General features: G+C 41.1%; 1 protein-coding gene across 13 annotated transcripts in view; it reads right to left on the bottom strand.

The window, feature by feature from the left end:
• The window catches only part of NFIA (nuclear factor I A), a 372,067-nt gene that overhangs the window by 139,900 nt on the left and 213,809 nt on the right, over positions 1-18,358 (bottom strand). The window lies entirely within an intron of this gene.

Here is an 18,358-nt window from a genome sequence, read left to right as displayed (position 1 = left end):
TTAGCTATTCACAGAGAAGTGTGCATCTAAATAACAGTGTTGATAATATAATTTGGGGTGAATTTTTGGGCAAAATAAAAGTATTTTCTAAAGCAAGTAACACAAAACTTATCATTAAAAGCAAGTCCTCTGGCATTTCTTAGGTTTTTCTAAAGTGGGATATAAGAGTACATAGTATCCATTATTTTAATAACTAGAGTTAAATTTTAGAAATCAAGTTCTATATTTATTTACAAATGTTTACAAAAATATAGTTATTTATAATTCTTAAAATAATTTTAAATATAAATCTATTCTTTAAATGCACAGTGACCATCTACATGGGCTAAGAATCAGCCCACATATGGAGACACTAATTTTGGCTTTACATTTTTACGGTGATAACTATAGATACTCAACGTAGAAATGAACCCTAGGTCAATTTTTTCTCAGTCGATCAAGTTTTACCTAATTTTTCAAATCACAATATATAGGAGTATTTAGAGAAAGACAAATTTTTTAAATGGCTACTTTTTTTGTTGTTTTTGGTTTTTGCTTTGTGTGTGTGTGTGTGCCCAGTTATGCTTTATTTTTAAAGAATTTGGTGTATCAAAAATTCTTATTGGTAACTAAATACATGCTGCCTGTCTGAGAAAACAGGTAGAAATCTAATTTTGTTTTCCAGTATTTTTCACACGAAAAGTATTTAAATTTTTTTAAAATGTGAAAATATTTTGGGTGGTATGAAAGTGCATATACAAAATAAACAATACTAACATTACATGTAGAAATACCATCTTGAAATGCACCACTCTCTAGTCCAGGGCCTCCACATTTTAGCTCCTCACTTCCATATAAATGGAGAGCCATCAGAAAGCATCATTAAAGAAAGGGTCTTGATTCCTTATTGCTTTAAATCAATGCTAAAAGAATTTGCCCTTTTAGGCAGAAGAATGATCGACATGTTTCACTTCACTGACTTTGATCACTGAAGCTCTTTATGATGCAGGCGATTTCCCTCATTTTAGGGAACAGGATCTTTGTTTGACCCACAGAATGGACCAAGCACATCTTCGACTCAGCTTTAGCTAAGTCAGAGCCCTGGAGTTCTCGGAATTTCTTCAGTGTTTCTCATCAGGGTTGTCAGCCTTTTGAGGGGGGACTCCTACCAACGCTCGGAACGACCTGTATAGTGTAGGACACTCAGCATCCTTGGCCTTCACCACTGACTGCCAGCAACATCCCCTCCTTGTGACAACCAAACGTGTCCTCACACATTCTGATCACCTCTCAAGAAGGGCCATATTGTCCTTTGATGAAAAACACTGTAGTGTATAAACAGTGTCTTATGGATCTCATTAGGTATTTAATACTGCACAATTTCGACTTCAACTGAACTGACTTACTGTCTCTATAATTAGAATGGAAACTCTTACCGGCCAGATTATTACAATTCTTTCTAAATTCCCCTGCAATACTGGCCATGCCCTCTATCCTTCACCCTTACCTGAGTATCTAGTTCAGATATTAGAGTTAGAAGTCGATTTTTAAAAATTAATTATATTTGAACTACTCTGTTCTGTTTGGTTGGCAGGGAGGGCTCATACATATGGTCCAGAAGTACAAAAGACACACTTTGGACTTTCTGGAAGAGTCCTGATTTCAAACATTGGCTCATCAGTCTGTACATGTATGTGAACACGTTGGCCAAGGCTCCCTGATCTCCTTTTGTTGCTGAGGAGATGTGTTCACTGTGAACAAACTCTCGTGAATCACATAAATAGTATTTTGTCTGTTCGCGACAACATCATAGCATCTAACATCCACAGGCCCTGCAGAAATAAAATAACATGTAAAACTTGAAAATAAATATTCCTTCTGCTCTCTGCTCTCAATGAAAGGACGTAGGTGAAATAAAAGACACAGAGTCAAAACGACCTAAGCCCTTGTTGCCAAAGCCAAACGAACAACACTCTGAAAATAAACAGGAAACAAAACTAAGCAAGAACAGGCTCCACATTCTCAAGCAACCAGGAATTCGAATGAATGCCTTTGTCTCAACTGCTTATTCAGGAGGAGGGCATCTCCTCCAGCTCTAATATTTTTTTTCACTAATCATTCTGATACTTTATTGAATACCTGTCATTCTTCCAAAAGTAAGAGCCCAGGGCAGCTCCCCAATGCAAGGTTGCACAGAAGTCCTTCTGCTTTGTGATCACCAAGGGGCACCCCTTTTGCTCAATTCTTATCCTAAACACTAGGGAATCCATAAAATCTTCCTAGGTTGTAGAACAGTCAAAGACCAGGTGAGAACCCTATGTGCATGGATGTGTATGTGTACTCATATACGTATGTGTGTTTAATTTAGTTTACTCTCTCAAAAACTGAGACAGAGAAAAGCACTTTCTTGTCAGATGTAAACTGTCAGGAGCACTTGAAATAAAATATTTTTTTCCACTAACATAGGCATTTCTGGCCTTCAGTGTTGCCATTAGCAACAATACCGTGAGGGACATGATTTGTGGCTAATTTGAACATGGAGCCCTTCTGGACACAGCTGGTGAAGCCAACAGCATTCTGCTCTATTATACAGTAAATCGTCTGAAAATGTCAGTAAGCTCAATGGCCAATTGTGAGGTTCCAACGACCACCAAGAGGGGTAGGGAGAAGCTAAATGTGTTTTTTAAGGTGCTTTCACTATAAACTTAAAGTTTTCTCTGCAGCCTGATTCTTTCATTTAACAAATATCTGTTGATGCCAACCTATGAGCTAAGTATACAGATGATGAACTGGGAACAAATGTCAACATATTCCCTGTCCTCAAGGGCTCACAGGCTAGCAAAAACACCCTTCAAAGAAGAACTAGGGAGAAGACCTGATTCGCTTCTCCAAGACTCAATTCAAATGTCACCACCTTTTGATTTCATTTCTGTACCCTGAGAGCATCACAGACCTCTACATTGTAGCCTCAATAAATATTGATGACTGCCTGAGAGGAGAAGATGAAAGTGTAAGTCACACTATGGGGCTCAACAAAGATAACCCTATAGCTAGGGAGCCACGTGCATATGTTGGGAGCAGGGGAGACAGCAAGTACTATTGCTAGATGATAGCAATCGTGGATGGCAAAACTGATTCAATCAATTTGATTCAATCAATTTGGATGATATCCTGTAAGTAATGGTTAGCCCTGAATCATAAGTTAATCTATTATTATTAGGGGAATATTTTCCATAGCTTATTATTTTATAAGCCAGACGTGGCTCCCATTCAGTTTTGTGATCTTCAGTAAGTTAACCAAACTCTCACTAATTAATCCAAAAATAAAAATAGAAACATCTATTGAATATCTATTCTGTCCCAGGCACCATGGTAGGCAGCAGGGTGTACCTCTTTGACCTTCAGGGATTGCAGGCTAGTTGGGGAAGAAGGTCAAGTATCGGGACACTTATCATTCAACATGATACAGCCGTGTTAGTGGAAGCAGTCTCTGGCACAGAGAGGGCACTAGACTAGTCTGGGAGGGTTAGGGAAGGCTTCCTGGAAGAGTAAGGATGGCCTATACAGTCCCCAGTGACCAGCAGGATTAGCGCCATGAAGTGGAAGAAAGTGACACATTTTCTTTGTGGGTGTAAGAATAACAATAAAATGATGACAGCTAATATTTACGGAGTACTTACTGTCTGCCCGTTATTCTTCTCAGCCTTTTCATGTGCTATTTTCCTATAATCTTCTAGTGCTAGGAGGTAGGTACTATTATGTACTCATTTTACAGATGAGACCATTGAGGCACAGACAGCCTAACGAGGTGAGTCAAGATCAAAGAGTGATTGGTAGAGTTGGGATTTCAAATCAAGCAATCTAACTGAAGAGCCCATGTTCTAACCCCGGCGCTATCTCTAATTGCATGGACAAGAATACCTACTCCAGAGGCCCAGGCACTGAGAAAGGGCTCAGGAGATGATGACATGATTGTGAGGACCGGTATTGTCATCAATGTATATGTACAAATCCCTGATCTGCAGCTCTAATCTACAGATTTTTTTTCACCACCAGATGAAGGACCCACTAGATGCTACTCAAACTGAAATTCAATTTTATACTCAAAGGGAAGAGTAAAGTAAAATTGTTGTTCTCACCCAACAACTTTGTGGGTAGGTTATTTCTTCCATATCAGCAGCACTAAAACTACAATCTCTCGAAACAATTTGTATCCTTTTCGACACCACTTCTCTCCGACCTCTCTACCATACATATGGTTTTGATCCATCCTTGCCTACTACTTAATTAACTGTATTTTTGTTCCTTTGTGCAAATATAAAGCTGTACCAACTTAATAGTGGAAGCTGTGACTGAACACTTGGGGAACAGAATTATTAAACAGAATTATTGTATTTTTTATTCATCAAATGAAACTCTGTATATAATTAATCTTATTATAAAGAAATCCCAATTTGATTTTTGTTTTTGAGTCAAAATGTTGGGGAGTGGGTCAGCAGCGAATTATAGAATGCCACTAAGAACCACAATTTGAAAACTCATCTGGCTTTGCCAATCAAGTCAGGTAATAAAGAACTGTAATAAAGAACAACTTTGGCAATGCTGATACCTCTGTTTTCATCTGAGGTCCTGTTCAGAGATATGGACACTGCACTTACTTAAAAAAATTCCGGTGTAGGGAAAAGATGACACCAGAATTGGAAAGGTATAAACCCACGCTGTACCCACAAGTCCATATAGCTGGGCTAATCATGATCAGGTATTTATTAGCTTGCCAGAGATACAAAAAAGTAGAGGTACAGAACAGGTAACAAATGTCTCTCCACGTCTTGATGGTGGCCAACCTCTAGACAGACGTGGGCAACCTCTGTTCTGCACTGAGTTGAAACAATCATCCGAGAGGTAGGCAGCATGAAAGAGCCTAGGTCTTGCTGTCAAGCAGACGTGCACTCCAATCCCAATTCTTTTCTACTCAATGGCTGAGGACCTTGCACAAGCTGTTGGGCCCCTGTGGTCCTCAAATTCTTATTCTACTGCTGGAGAGTTAAATGAGATAATGCACAAACCCCAGCACAGTACCTGGCAAAGGCTGTGGACATGCTTCCATGACCAGTGTAGCGGGTACCATTTCCTAATATTTCTGGTGCTATGTTTAGGCACCTGAGACATCCACGGTGATTCTAAAGGGCTCTTCACCGTGTACAGAGGGGCTTCAAGTATCAGAGACATTGCTGGGTGATTTTACAATACTAAAATTCTGCCAGGAGGGGATGATTACACACTACTCAAGCATTAACAGTTAAGACCACAAGCCCAATAATTTGGAGAGAGCTCTATATGCATTTACTAAATGAATTAATGAACTACTGATGCCACAAGATATGTACACTTCGCTTCTTAAATGGAATTTAATGCACGTTAGTTCTTCCTTTACCTTAATCCTATGGTTTCTCAATTGGGAGTGATTTTGCCTTCAGGCGATACTTGGCAATGCCTGGATATGTTTTTGGTTGTCACAACTGGGGAGGGGTGCTCCCGGCATCTAGTGGGCAGAGGCCTCGGTGCTTCTAAACATCCCACAAGGCACGAGGACAGGGGCCCAGAGGAAGGAGGCGTCTTGTGCAAAGGGTCAATAACGCTGTGGCTGAGAGGCGGTGACCACATTTTTACTCAACTCCAGCATAGTATACATATTTTCAGTTACTTTCAGAAAATGCAATGCGATACAGACTGAACTGCATCCATTCACTCCACTGAGCTTTACTGAGGGCCTACAATTTGCCAGGATCGTGTTAGTACTGGGGACACAGGGATGAAGACTAGGCACTTGCCCACCAGGTGCTTATACAGTCACAGAGCAGTAGAGACCTCATGTAGCAGATGAGGATGAAGTCGTGTATTACAAAGGGCAATGCAAGCACAGAGGAAGTGGCCCCTAAGAATATGTGGGGTGTCTGAAAGGCCTCCCAGAGGTGGGGGACACCTGTGTTTGCTCCTAAATGAGGTATAGGAGATTCAGGGGAAGGAAAGAGGAAGAAAGAATAGGAGGGAGGCAGGGAGGTGGGCAGGCAGAAGAGGGGAGGAGAGAGGAAAGAAGGAGAAAAAAGAGGAAGGAAAGAAAGCAGATGGTCCACATGCTGGTGGGGGCTGGAGCTAGGAGCTGGGAATGCTGATCTAACTGAAGAGTCTGGGGGGGCCTTACTTAATGGGGACACTCCTGGCATTTGGGGCAAGTTAATTCTTCACTAGGCGGGACTATCTAGAGCGTTTCAAGATATTTAGCATCCCTAACTGCCCCCTACCTGACCCCCACCCCAGGCACTAAAGAGCAGGAAGAGGCTTCCTCCCCAACCATTTCGACAAGGAGGGAAGCCTCTTTAACTTCCAATACCCCAAAGCAGCAGCACCACTGCTCAGTCTGAGCTGGGCTGAAGCACTGCAGGGCACCCAAAGAGTGTGAGGCTTGCAGCCACGTGATCAGACAGAAGGTGAAAACGACACTTCAAACTGGAAGGAGGTTGAGCCCCTCCACTTCCAGTGGTCTTTTCCTACCATTGCACCACGGCACAGACTTGTCAAAGTCTAATACCGCATCTATGCTGCCAGAAAATGTGGCCACCGGCCCAGCGCACTAAAGAGACCTTCCACAACACAAAGACGCACCGAATGGATAAACATTTCACCCGAGACACATCTTGAATGAACAACTGCAACCTGGTGTTACTTTGTCAATGATCTCGGCCACAGTAAAACTTTCTAGGTATCCTTAGCATTTCCCAGTACACAGATTTAAAAACAGGCTTCTGCTTTACTAACAGGGAAAAGGGAAGCCATTGCTTCCACTTTGTGCACTCATTCTACAAAATAGCAAAGAAGAAGGAAATGTTCACCTAAATTTCTATACTCTCGAAGGTTTCTTTCCCTCCTTGAACGGAGGGGAAACGTCTTAACCAAGTCTTTACATACATAAACCCTCATGTGAATTTTCCGGCTTTTGTCTCTCACAGTGGAAAGAAAGAGAAAAAAAAATTGAAGAAGGGAAAGAGAATATGCCCAGAAACATGAGAAGACTGACATAAGGAAGAATCATATACAGATTTGTGGGTCAGGGAGAGTTTTTGGCGTGAGGTGGTTGGGAGGGGGTACTCACATTTTGCCAAAAATGAAAGATAATGGATATTGATATTGAAGTAGGAGATCAAGATTCTGGGATTCACAGGGGCAAACAAAGGGATCATGGATCAGTGTCTCTTTGCATTCAACTCTGGCAAAGCCCCTCTATACTGTTTGGCACTGCCTCCACATAATTAACATGATGTACAGAGCATCTGAGCTCAGATGAAAAACACAAGAAAGGAGAGGAAGATGAGGAAAACTCTACAGAGTGCTTATAAACAGATAACACACACTTGGTCTCTGTCTCTTCTGATGATTGTGCAAATGGAAAATGGTTTGAGAGTTTGGCCCCACAATATGGATTACTAAGCAACGGGATGGATTTCTTATGGCTCCTGTCCAGTGCTGGGTTTGAGGAGTTCTATATGAATATTGACTTCCAATCATTCAAAATAATTAGGTATGGGTCCTACTTGGAATCTAGCATAGAGTGTCACCGCCAGGGCTCCTGAATCAAGACAGTAAGACCAGCAATAACAATGGCAGGAACACCAACAATGATCATTTATTGAAGACTTACTAGGTACCTGACACAAAAGCATATAAAAAAAAATCGAGTCACGTTTTGACTTCTTTGCTTCCTAACCGAGAAAGCTAAGATAGAAAGTTTAAGTGATTTGCTTGAGGTCACTCATAACTAAAGGACAAAGCCAGGATGTAAACCTGAATGATTTTAAGCCTATCTTTCAATTTTTTTTAATGTTTATTTATTTTTGAGAGAGAGAGAGCACGTGAGCATGAGCAGGGGAGGGGAAGAGAGGGAGACACTGAATCTGAAGCAGGTTCCAGGCTCTGAGCTGTCAGCACAGAGTCCGATATGGGGCTCGAACTCATTAACCATGAGATCGTGACCTGAGCAGAAGTCAGATGCTTAACCGACTGAGCCACCCAGGTGCCCCTGAGCTTATCACTGTCCCATTGGGATACCTATCTCATTATATACTACGGTGTGGCTCTATGTGAAACTACAACTTACTAACCCCAATAGCTCACTAATATACGACAGGCTCCATTTTAGCGTGAACTTGAAAGCGTGAACTTGGATTATACACTCCTGGGAGGGAAATCTCATTTCATTCATTTAAAAAATAAATCTTTGCTCCTTCTTATGGTATGACACCCAATGCGACCTCCAGTAATTTTTATTATCAATGATGATGATGATGTCCTATGTTTTTCCCCCATTCATTGAATCCTTTGACTCAAACACAAAAATGGCAAAGCACAGGAGAAACTGCATTCATTGTTTTGCTAAAGATTGTCACTACCACCTGCTTTCTATCATTACCAGTAAGAAAATGTGACTTCCTTCATCTCTGTCCCCCTCTGCAACATTCATACAGAGATAACCTGGCTGCTATTGCATTTTTCCAGCTTAAAAATTTAAAGCCAATAAATTCCAAGTACCACTAGGTTATTCTGCTAGACTTGTCCTTCATCCGGTTCAGCTACAGAAGGGGATAATGATCTGTCATAAAGGTAAATTCATTACCACAAGATAATATCATCCTACTTGTACTGCCCATTTCCCCAGCAAGGCGTGCTCTGTCTGTGATGCTGTATCTCAGTTCTCAAGGGAGCACTTCACTGCTGACATAATAATAATAATAACAACAACAACTTACATTTATAGGGAAGACAAGGCTGCCTATATTTTCTAGCTCTTGACAAAGAATAGCTCCCAGTTCTACTTCAGATGCATCAGCTATTACCACAAAAGGCTCGGGAAAATCTGGAGTCTTTAAAAGATGCCCACAAATGGATCTGCTAAGGGTTCATAAAAGTTTAGCTATCACAAACAGGTGACTCAATTGCCAACTTCATTGTGCTGGGGAAACACTCCCAGCGGTATTACTCCAGAGCAACTTAATAAAAACACAAAAAGGAAACACAGTCATACCTAGATACTGGAAATGATTCTTTATGGATTAATGGCCGATTCACTTGATCACTCAACACACTTATCCAGGTGACTGATTTTCATTACGGTTTAAAAAAATCACATTTTCTGGTGTTAGAGTGCCATGTGGTTATTGTAGAATGCATGAATCCTTCCATGCTGATGCCGTACCACCAGTGTTTTAAAAAAAAATTTAATGTTTATTATTTTTGAGACAGAGAGAGAGAGACAGAGAGCAAGCAAGGGAGGGGCAGAGAGAGAGGGAAACACAAAACTTGAAGCAGGCTCTAGGCTCTGACCTGTCAACACAGAGCCTGACGTGGGGCTCAAACTCACGAACCGCGAGATCATGACCTGAGCCGAAGTCAGACCCTTAACCGACTGAGCCACCCAGGCGCCCCAACACCAGTTTTTTTTCTAAAGACACTGCTTTAGTCTAAAATCTAATCTAGTCTCCATGAATCAACCTAATACTTCCTGAACCATGAGTAAAGTAGTGTGCGAGATGTGGTAAATGAAGGTAAGATGAGTTAGAAAAGGATGATGCCCAGAAAGACATGCTAAGGGCAGAGTGCTTCCTGAACTTTGGCACGGGATGAATTTTCTTATAGCCTAGGAGTTTAAAATATATTTTTTGAGCTTTATTTATTTATTTATTTATTTATTTAGAGAGAGAGAGAGAGAGATAGACAGCATGTGTGCAAGTGAGGGAGGGGCAGAGAGAGAGGAAGAGAGAGAGAATCCCAAGCAGGCTCCACTCTGTCAGCACAGAGCTCGATACAGGGCTCGATCCCACGAACTGTGAGATCACAACCTGAGCTGAAACCAAGAATCGATCGCTTAACTGACTGAGCCACCCAGGTGTCCCTATACTAGGAGCTCTGAATAGCCTGATGTGACACAATGGACTGTGCACGGACTTGCTGATCCCCTGGTACAAGTCTTCTAGGACTCCCAGGCCAAAATGTGGGCACTACGTGTTTGTGAGGTTGGGTGGGGCCAGTGAAGAATCTCCACAAACTAGTTGATTCACGCGCCAAGGTCACTGTATGGGTAACCTCAGTAATCAATAATGGTAAGCGGTGAAGAAGAGGTGGATGAGGGGGAGAAAGCATTCTCGAAACAACAGATGAGGAAAAAAAGAAATTCTACACCAGATCCTATAGTTCCCATTCAAGAACAATTCCAGGGTGTAAGGGTGAAAGAGCCAAAAGGCAGGCAGAGAAGTGAGAGAAGCAAAAAAGCTGAGTAATGAGTTCCTGAAAACAATCAAAAGAGAGTTTCTTGCTAACAGAAAGGCAGTTTTTAAAGCCAGAGTCCAGTTTTGAATTTCCATACCCCTTTACAAACCAAGCCTCACAGTCTCCATCTGCTAAATGCAACCAACAGTGCCCTTCTGAGCATTAAATCAGAGGGTGGGCCCTGAAGGGATGGTGGTTGTTGTCCTTGTCATTTCCATCCACTAGAGGAACAGGTCACACAGGGCTTGGCCTGTGCAGAAGAAGGGATCCTGGTCCTCGTGTGTCTACGTGGGGACTTTAAAAACTGTCTGCATTCTCAGATGATCTGCCCAAGAGGTCTGCATGGACCTCAGATTTCACATGTCTACACGTCACAGACACCGCAGCTAACTAAGTATTCTCCAAAGTCTAAGCTGCAACCTATCTCATACCTGTCATGCTGTTTTCTGCTGCCCCTCAAAACTGTAGAGACTTGCACAACACCAGCCAATGGCCCTCCTGTGTGTAATGGTGGCTCCTGAAGGGACACCTTCCCTGATGCCATTTGGGGCTTGGTAATGAGTTGCCTCAGGGTCATCCCCTGCTCTGCTAAGCAGTTTCAAGACCTTGTGGTTCTTCTCACCTTACCATTCTTTCTTATCCCCCTCTTTTTTTTTTTTTTTTTTTTTTGTTGTTGTTGCCTCTGGTTGCCTTAACACCTCTCCTGCCCATTCTCCACCGTATCTCCACTTTCTGTCTTCTTTTCCTCCTCTCTCCCTCATAGGGTTACAGCTGCTCATTCCCCCATGCCCACCATGCATTTTAACATCTACTTTTCCACTCCTTTCCCCCTTGTCCCTCATTTTACGTTACACTATGCCATTTTTGTGTATAGTGTGAATTTTGGTAAGGGACCAGGAAATGTCAGATTTGAAAAGCCGATGGATGGAAATCTACTTGAATTTCATAGTGATAAGAATGATAGCTACAACTAACATGTGATGAGTATCCTCACGCGACCCCTACAGCGAGACAAGCACTACCATTAAGCCCATTTGCAGATGAGATTGAGAGACCAGGCCCAAGTTGCACAGTTATTAATTGGAGACTGGGGACTCCAAGTTCAACTTTCTTTTCCCTCACTGCTTCCCTCATTTTGCACATCAGGAAGGAAGCAAAAGGCGGTGTCACATTTCAGTTCTCTCTTTCCTTATTTAACCCTTACAGATTTGGTGTCTCAGGGAGCCTGCGTAGGCACTACAAACAGCATTTCTTGAGACGCTGGGAATTTTCACCTCTCCAGTCCTACCAAGGATCAGCTCGTAGACAGAGTGGCAAGAAGCTGAAGGCCAACTCTGGGTTCCCTCCAATCCCCCATTCTCACTGCATCCTCACTGGTGTCCCCACTGTCTCCACAAGGATCTCTTTACAAAGTTCCGTGTTCCTAGGCAGAGCCTTGTCAGCTCTCTTGAAAAAAATGTCTCAACTCTCAGCTCCCCATCTTTTTGGTCCTTTTCACAAACTTGTAGATCAGCAGCTTTTTGAAGAGGAATTCACATAATATTCAAGCTAAAGATTTAACCAAAGGAATTTTAGGTTGAACGTAACCGATGCTTAGCATGCTTTGCTTTAGAGGACAACCTCAAATAGACTTAAAATGGAGATAACAAAAGCTTAATGATGTCACCATGACCTCTTACTTGGATTACTGTGGGAGAGTCCTAATTGGTTTCCCTTCTTCTGGCCTTGACACCTACAGTCTACTCTCAGCAGCACAGAGACCTGTCTCTCCTATACTCCCAAGCTCCCAACAACATGCATGTTATTGACAATAAAAGCCAGACTCTTACGACAGCCCCAGTGGATCCCTGGACTCTCAGCATTAGCATCACCTGAAACCTTGGGGAAAAGGCAAACTTCTGAATGAGAAACTCTAGGGGAAGGGACCAGCAACGTGCGTTTTAAAAAGACTTCCAAGCGAGTCTGGTGCTGTTAAGGGCTTTCGAGAACCACTGTCCTGCATGAACTGCACCTCCTCCCCAGCCCTACTGTTCTCATCCTCACTCACTGCACCCCATCTACCCTGCTCCCCCGCCCCCCCCATATCTGCAAATCCTACTCACACACCTCCTTCAGGGCTTTGCTCAAATGTCAACTTCTCAGTGATGTGTCTGTGGCCATCTTTTACGAAACACAACTACCCCTGACTCCCTCTTTCTCTTCCTTTTGTTAATTTTTCTCCACGGGACTTCTCACCATCTGACATACTACGTTGTGTTTTGATTCTCTGTCTCCATCAACTAGAATGCAAGCTCCTTGGGGAGCAGGGAGTTTAGGTGCTCTATTTACTGATGGACTCCGTGTAACTAGAAAGGTCTCTGGCACAAAGCAGGTGCTCAATAAATATCTGCTGAGTGTTGGAGGCAGGAATGATTATGTTCTGCTGCTTGGTAGTCATTGACTTGTATTTAACATCTCGGAGCCTCAGTTTCTTCATCAATAAAAAGAGGATTAAAAAAGATGAAAGCATGCATAGTGCTCAGTTCATTCTACTCACTCAATTAACGGTAGCAATTGTGATCACAGGAATAGAAAAACTTATTTCAATATCCTTAGAACCAAAGAAAGGGTAATGGTTTGAACTTTTAAAAGTATTTAAAGTTTGCAGAACATTTGGGGGTGGGTAGTGCTAAAGATACATCCCCCTTTCTAGGAACAAGTTGGTGGGGACACAGTTTTCCAAAAGGCAGCATTGCGATGAATTAAGAAAAAAAAAATTACAAACATACAGCTTCATTAATCTTCAGAAACAAAGTATGTATTGAATAGGAAACACATTGAAAACTTAGGTTTGTTTTTAGACGTTTGTGTTTGTTGTTTTTTTTCCCCCAGAATAGTGCAATAAAATGTTTGGGAACATCTAATAAAACTAATATGCAGCTAGATTTTCCTGCCCCAAAACTAATTTGTGCTGATTACAAGATAGGTCACAAGGTCTGCATACTTTATTTTTGATGCATCCATTTTAATTGTTACTATGGATGAAGACTAAACACAAAAAATAAAACATCCTGTTGGGGAATGATCTACCCAACGCACACCACATGTTTTCTTTTCTATCGTTAGTCTGAGGGGGATTTCCACCAAAACGAAATTCTTAGAAACTAAGCTTTCACTCGTCATTGCTGCACATTCCCACTTAGTCACTGTCCTGGGACCTCCCGGGTGCTCTCTGGTGAAATAAATCTGACGTTGTACACGAAAAAATAACCACAGCTAGGAATTAGATATTTGGAGAGCAAAACCCTCTTTTGGTACTATTACGCTTAACAGCACAATATCACGGTACACAGCTCAATAATTTATCATTACTGTGTTCCATACGGTTTTTACTATGAACACAGACTTCTCTAGACTTTGCATCCCAAGTGCCCAGGACCAGATGAGGATACAGGTACCAGCCTCTCTCTGCAGTGAATGGACAAGGTCAAAAGAAATGGGGAAATGGCAGTTGTCAAAACTCATACCTTTGCACCTAACACGCTGTCCCGTGTGTAAATAACCCTTTTGGTCCTTAGCAACAGTAGCACATTCACGTAATACTGCAAATGGGAAAGTATTCTCTCAGAGGAATGTTATGGATGGAACTCAAAGAAAAGGTCACCAGGCCAGCAGAGACTGAGAGCTGCCAACAAGCCCCTTAGGAAGCAGCGTCGGTATTTGCTTTTAGAGGTAACCTGGCTCAGACAGAACCGACCCTTTCACTCCCCCTTGAAGAACCCGAAGTTCTTTCCACTTGGAGAAAGCGGTTTCAGACAACAATCTGATATCCATCATTTCTATTTGGAGAAGAATTAAATCAGCTTGTTCTCACTCTCTCTCAAAAAGCTCTGTATTCTAAATCTTGTTTCTCTTTAGCCAACAATAGACTTTATTCACTGCTAAAGGAATCTTCAAGCAACTGGGGAGACACTTCAGAGGGGACTTTTAAAAATAACCACAAGGGCAAATACCTGTTCTCCTCAGCAAGACCCTTCCTAAAAAGCCACAGTTTCTACCTTGTGAAGCCAACTCTGTTTGCCTACTGTGTAAAGTATATGGATCCAGTCTATAAGCAAGTATCAGTTATTTAAAAAAAAAAAAAAATCAATGGGAATTGTTTATGGCTCAGCTTTAATCGAAAGTCTAGCTGTGAGGAATATTTAAAATCACTTGAAGACCATGAGATCTACCACTTATATACAGTGTGTAAAGATCACAATGTAAATTCCTCCAGCTTTTATAAATTTCGTGATGGATTAGGAGTACGTTACCTTCACGGATCACTCAAAATTATTTTCACTGAGTTATACTTTTGCATTAGGTTATCAGCTCCTAGTTAGTGGCCCTACAAGAAGCTATCTTACCAAATCCTCTGCTGCATCACCTTCAGTAGCTTTGAATGCCCCTTAATCCCTCAGAGTCTCCCCGTTGAAGTTCTATATGAAAATATCAAACCTATGTGCCAGAAAACTCTCTCCCTGAGGAACTGCTATGTATCACCTTATAAGTAATAAGAATCACATAATTAATTATGTATATTTCTCTTTTGCCTTTGGCTGCCAGGAAATTCAGAACCAAACATAATTCAATGTTATTAACTATGTAGATCCATATGGTAGAGTCTTTGTTCAAGTTCTTTGATTTTACCTTTCTATTTTAATTTATATATTTCCCCTCATTTTTTAAAACTTATTTATGCTTTCCATTTTACTGTATACTTATTCTTTGTAAGCCATCTGAATCTGATCTTTACAAAATGGAGCTTTATGTATATATATTTTATTATATATGCCAAACAGATTACATACATACAAACTATACACATACACACATACTCCCCTTTTATGTAAGCCCCGTAATTAGAAAGATTACAATTTGATAATATATTTATTTTCATGGGAAAGAACTGTTAAATGAAATAGAAAGAAAACTGGTTGTACTGGATTATTCACTGTAGAGGATTATTTCAACAAGTTCAATAAATCTGTGGGCTACCTACCAATATGCAGAAACAGCTGTGTCACACTTTAACAGCATTTTCTGTAATATTATTTTACCTAATACAAATGAGCATTTAGACTTCATGGAATCTAATTTCTTTTTGATTTTTTAGATTTTTTTTACTGTTTTTTTATTTTTGAGAGAGAGAGACAGAGCATGAGCAGGGGGGGTCAGAGAGAGAGGGAGACACAGAATCTGAAGCAGGCTCCAGGCCCTGAACTATCAGCACAGAGCCTAATGCAGGGCTTGAACTCACAAACCAGGAGATCATGACCTGAGCTGAAGTTGGATGCTTAATCAACTGAGCCACCCAGGCGCCCCTTAATTTTTTTTTTTTAATCTTTATCTTTGAGAGAGAGACAGCATGAGCAGGGGAGGGGCAGAAAGAGAGGGAGACAGAGGATCTGAAGGAGGCTCCACACTGATAGCACAGAGCTCAAGGTGGGGCTCGAACCCGTGAATCGTGGGATCATGACCTGAGCTGAAGTTGGATGTTCAACCAACTGAGCCACCCAGGTACCCCTGGAATCTAATTTCTAATGGCCTTGTTCTCAAAATTTTCAGACAGGTGTCAATTTTGAGAAATTCACTATGTTTATTATTCATACTCCAGTGAAGTGGGTAGAGATCTATTTGAATCCCATGTAATCACATGTAGAAGAAGATGATGCATAGGAAGGTGTTTTGTAAAATTCCAAGGTATAATACAAATGTTAGCTATTGTTGCCATTGCCCATAATCATGTAAAACATGATTATCAGAGATGCACTGGGTCTGCTCATGGATACAAGTTTTCCTGTAAGTTCCTTTATTGGGTCTCTACAAAATAAGGATATATTCAAGAACCCTCAGATATTTGAACATTCTTTGGTCTCCTGGGAGTGGGACTCAATGTCTAATTTTAAAATATTTTTCCTATAAGACAGAAGTAAAAACAGAGATATTTTTAGTGAAGTTATTTGCCTGTTTGTTCCTTTCTTTCTGGTTATTAAATACAATTGAGCTATTCCCTAATAATCCAGGAAGCACAGAACTAAGACATTAACCAGCTTGTGTTCCAAACTAAAAGGAGGTTAAAAACACAGCATTGTAATACAAACACAGCTTATAAGTACAGCGTGTGTACCTACTGTTCTGCCATTTAAACTTTGAGTAGCTGTACAAACAAGTCTATCTTGAGGAAACAGACTGGGTAATTTTCCATTTGGACTGTTTGAAATTTCACCAAGAGCTTCAAACTTGCAGAAGTCTGTGCTGCCAGACATTCTCCTCAAATTTGTTATCTCTCCTTCTCCCCATTAAGATTTCCCTTTAACAAAAACGCTTTTCTTAAAGGTTGCGCTTTAAGTAAAAGAAGAAAAAAAAGACTTTAATTCGACAGACACAGAGATTAAATTGAAAAGTAAAAGAGGTAGCGTCCCAGTTTTGGAACATGCGTTAATACTCTTCCTTGTAGCCTCAGACAGATCCAGGTCAAGCTTTCATACTCTGGTGTCTTTTCAAAGTTCAGAAAAGAATTCAAAAGATCGAAAGGGAAGGTAAAACACGAATCAATGAAAAGATCAGGGTGCAAAATTGCTGCATAGTGGCAGTAAACGCTAGCAGCAATGTGAGGGATCTTTAGAACCTCTTGATACAAGATGGGAACATGCGAGAAGGAAAACTTCAGCACTTAGTACATAACTAGAGAAGGCCATCTTCTCCGGCTTCTGTCAACTCACTGGAACGCTCAGGAACAAGTGTCAGGCAATGAAAAAGAGCTGTATTATACGATTATCTTAGACATGCATGAAAGTCCAATGTCCTCAGCTTCAGATCTCAAAATCTGCAAAATGCCTCTTCTACAAATACAAGTGAGCCTACTTCTAGGGTGCTTTTTATAGGGAAGGAAAGAAATAGGATCTTATTTCTAAATTAATGCAACCACCCTGAACAGAGAGATTTTTTTCCCCCAGTGTGATATAAGTTATCAATAACTAAAATAAAGCCCAGTTCGTTTAAGATGGGAGATGATTATTTAAATATTATCAAATTATCTAATGTGATTGAAATTATTTAATACTATTGAAATATTACTTAAAATTAGTAATTTCCATTTTTTGAGCACTGATTTACTGATTTTTCTGATTTACAGAAAAGTAAATCAAGGGTCAGAGAAGAATAGTTACACATCCGAGAACACAGCCACTTAAGGGCTGAGCCAGCAATGAAACTCAATTTTCTGGGTTCCTAATCCAAGGCCGTTTCCAACACTCTGGTTGAATAACGGGGTGGGATTAAGACTTAAATTCTGATGACAGTAAATCCACCAGTGTGTGTGAACTGATAGCATCTCTGATTTATGTTGCAAGGAGAACCTAAAAGGAAGGCTGAAACATGAAGGCCACAATTGTGGACACCACGCCTTCTCATCACCCCTCATCGTCACCTTGCACAAGTCATACCAGACTACCTGGCTATTTTCCACCTCACCATAAACCTTTGGGCCACACAGAGCCGTTGGGGGCTATTTCTACTGATGTGGAATGTGCTTCCTCCTCTACCTTCCTCACTCTTCTCTGCTGGGGTGAAATCTAACTTTCCATTCCCTGTCCCTGAAGTCAAAATGCAAGCATTCTCTTTTCTACCTTCTCAGGGAACTTTGTTTCCTTCTGGGAGCACTTAGCATCTTTACCCTATGTCATTATTAGGAACATATATGCCCCTCCCCATAGAAAAGAGTGTATTTCTTAAAGGGCTGAACCCAAAACCAACTTTGTAGCATCCGTGTACCCTAAACAGCACCCTGAACACAGCAGGCACTCAATAAATGTTTCATGCGTAGTTAAAATAGGAAACTCAGGGCCTACTACTGCAACATTTATATCAAAAAGAGGGCTACTCCCAAAGGAGGTAGCAAGTATTTTTGCCCACTCTTCTTTTTGAAAGGATTTTTCAGACAGGCTATCGCCATTCCAAGGAAGGTAATGGGGCTATTTTTCTGTTTAGGAACCAGTGGTTTAAGTAATGTAAGCTATGGATCAGTGGTTTGCAATGATGG

Source organism: Panthera leo, chromosome C1 (assembly GCF_018350215.1).
Source record: "Panthera leo isolate Ple1 chromosome C1, P.leo_Ple1_pat1.1, whole genome shotgun sequence".
NCBI lineage: Eukaryota > Metazoa > Chordata > Mammalia > Carnivora > Felidae > Panthera > Panthera leo.
The sequence above is the reverse complement of the archived record's forward strand: the minus strand, read 5'-3'. Positions and strand labels throughout refer to the sequence as shown.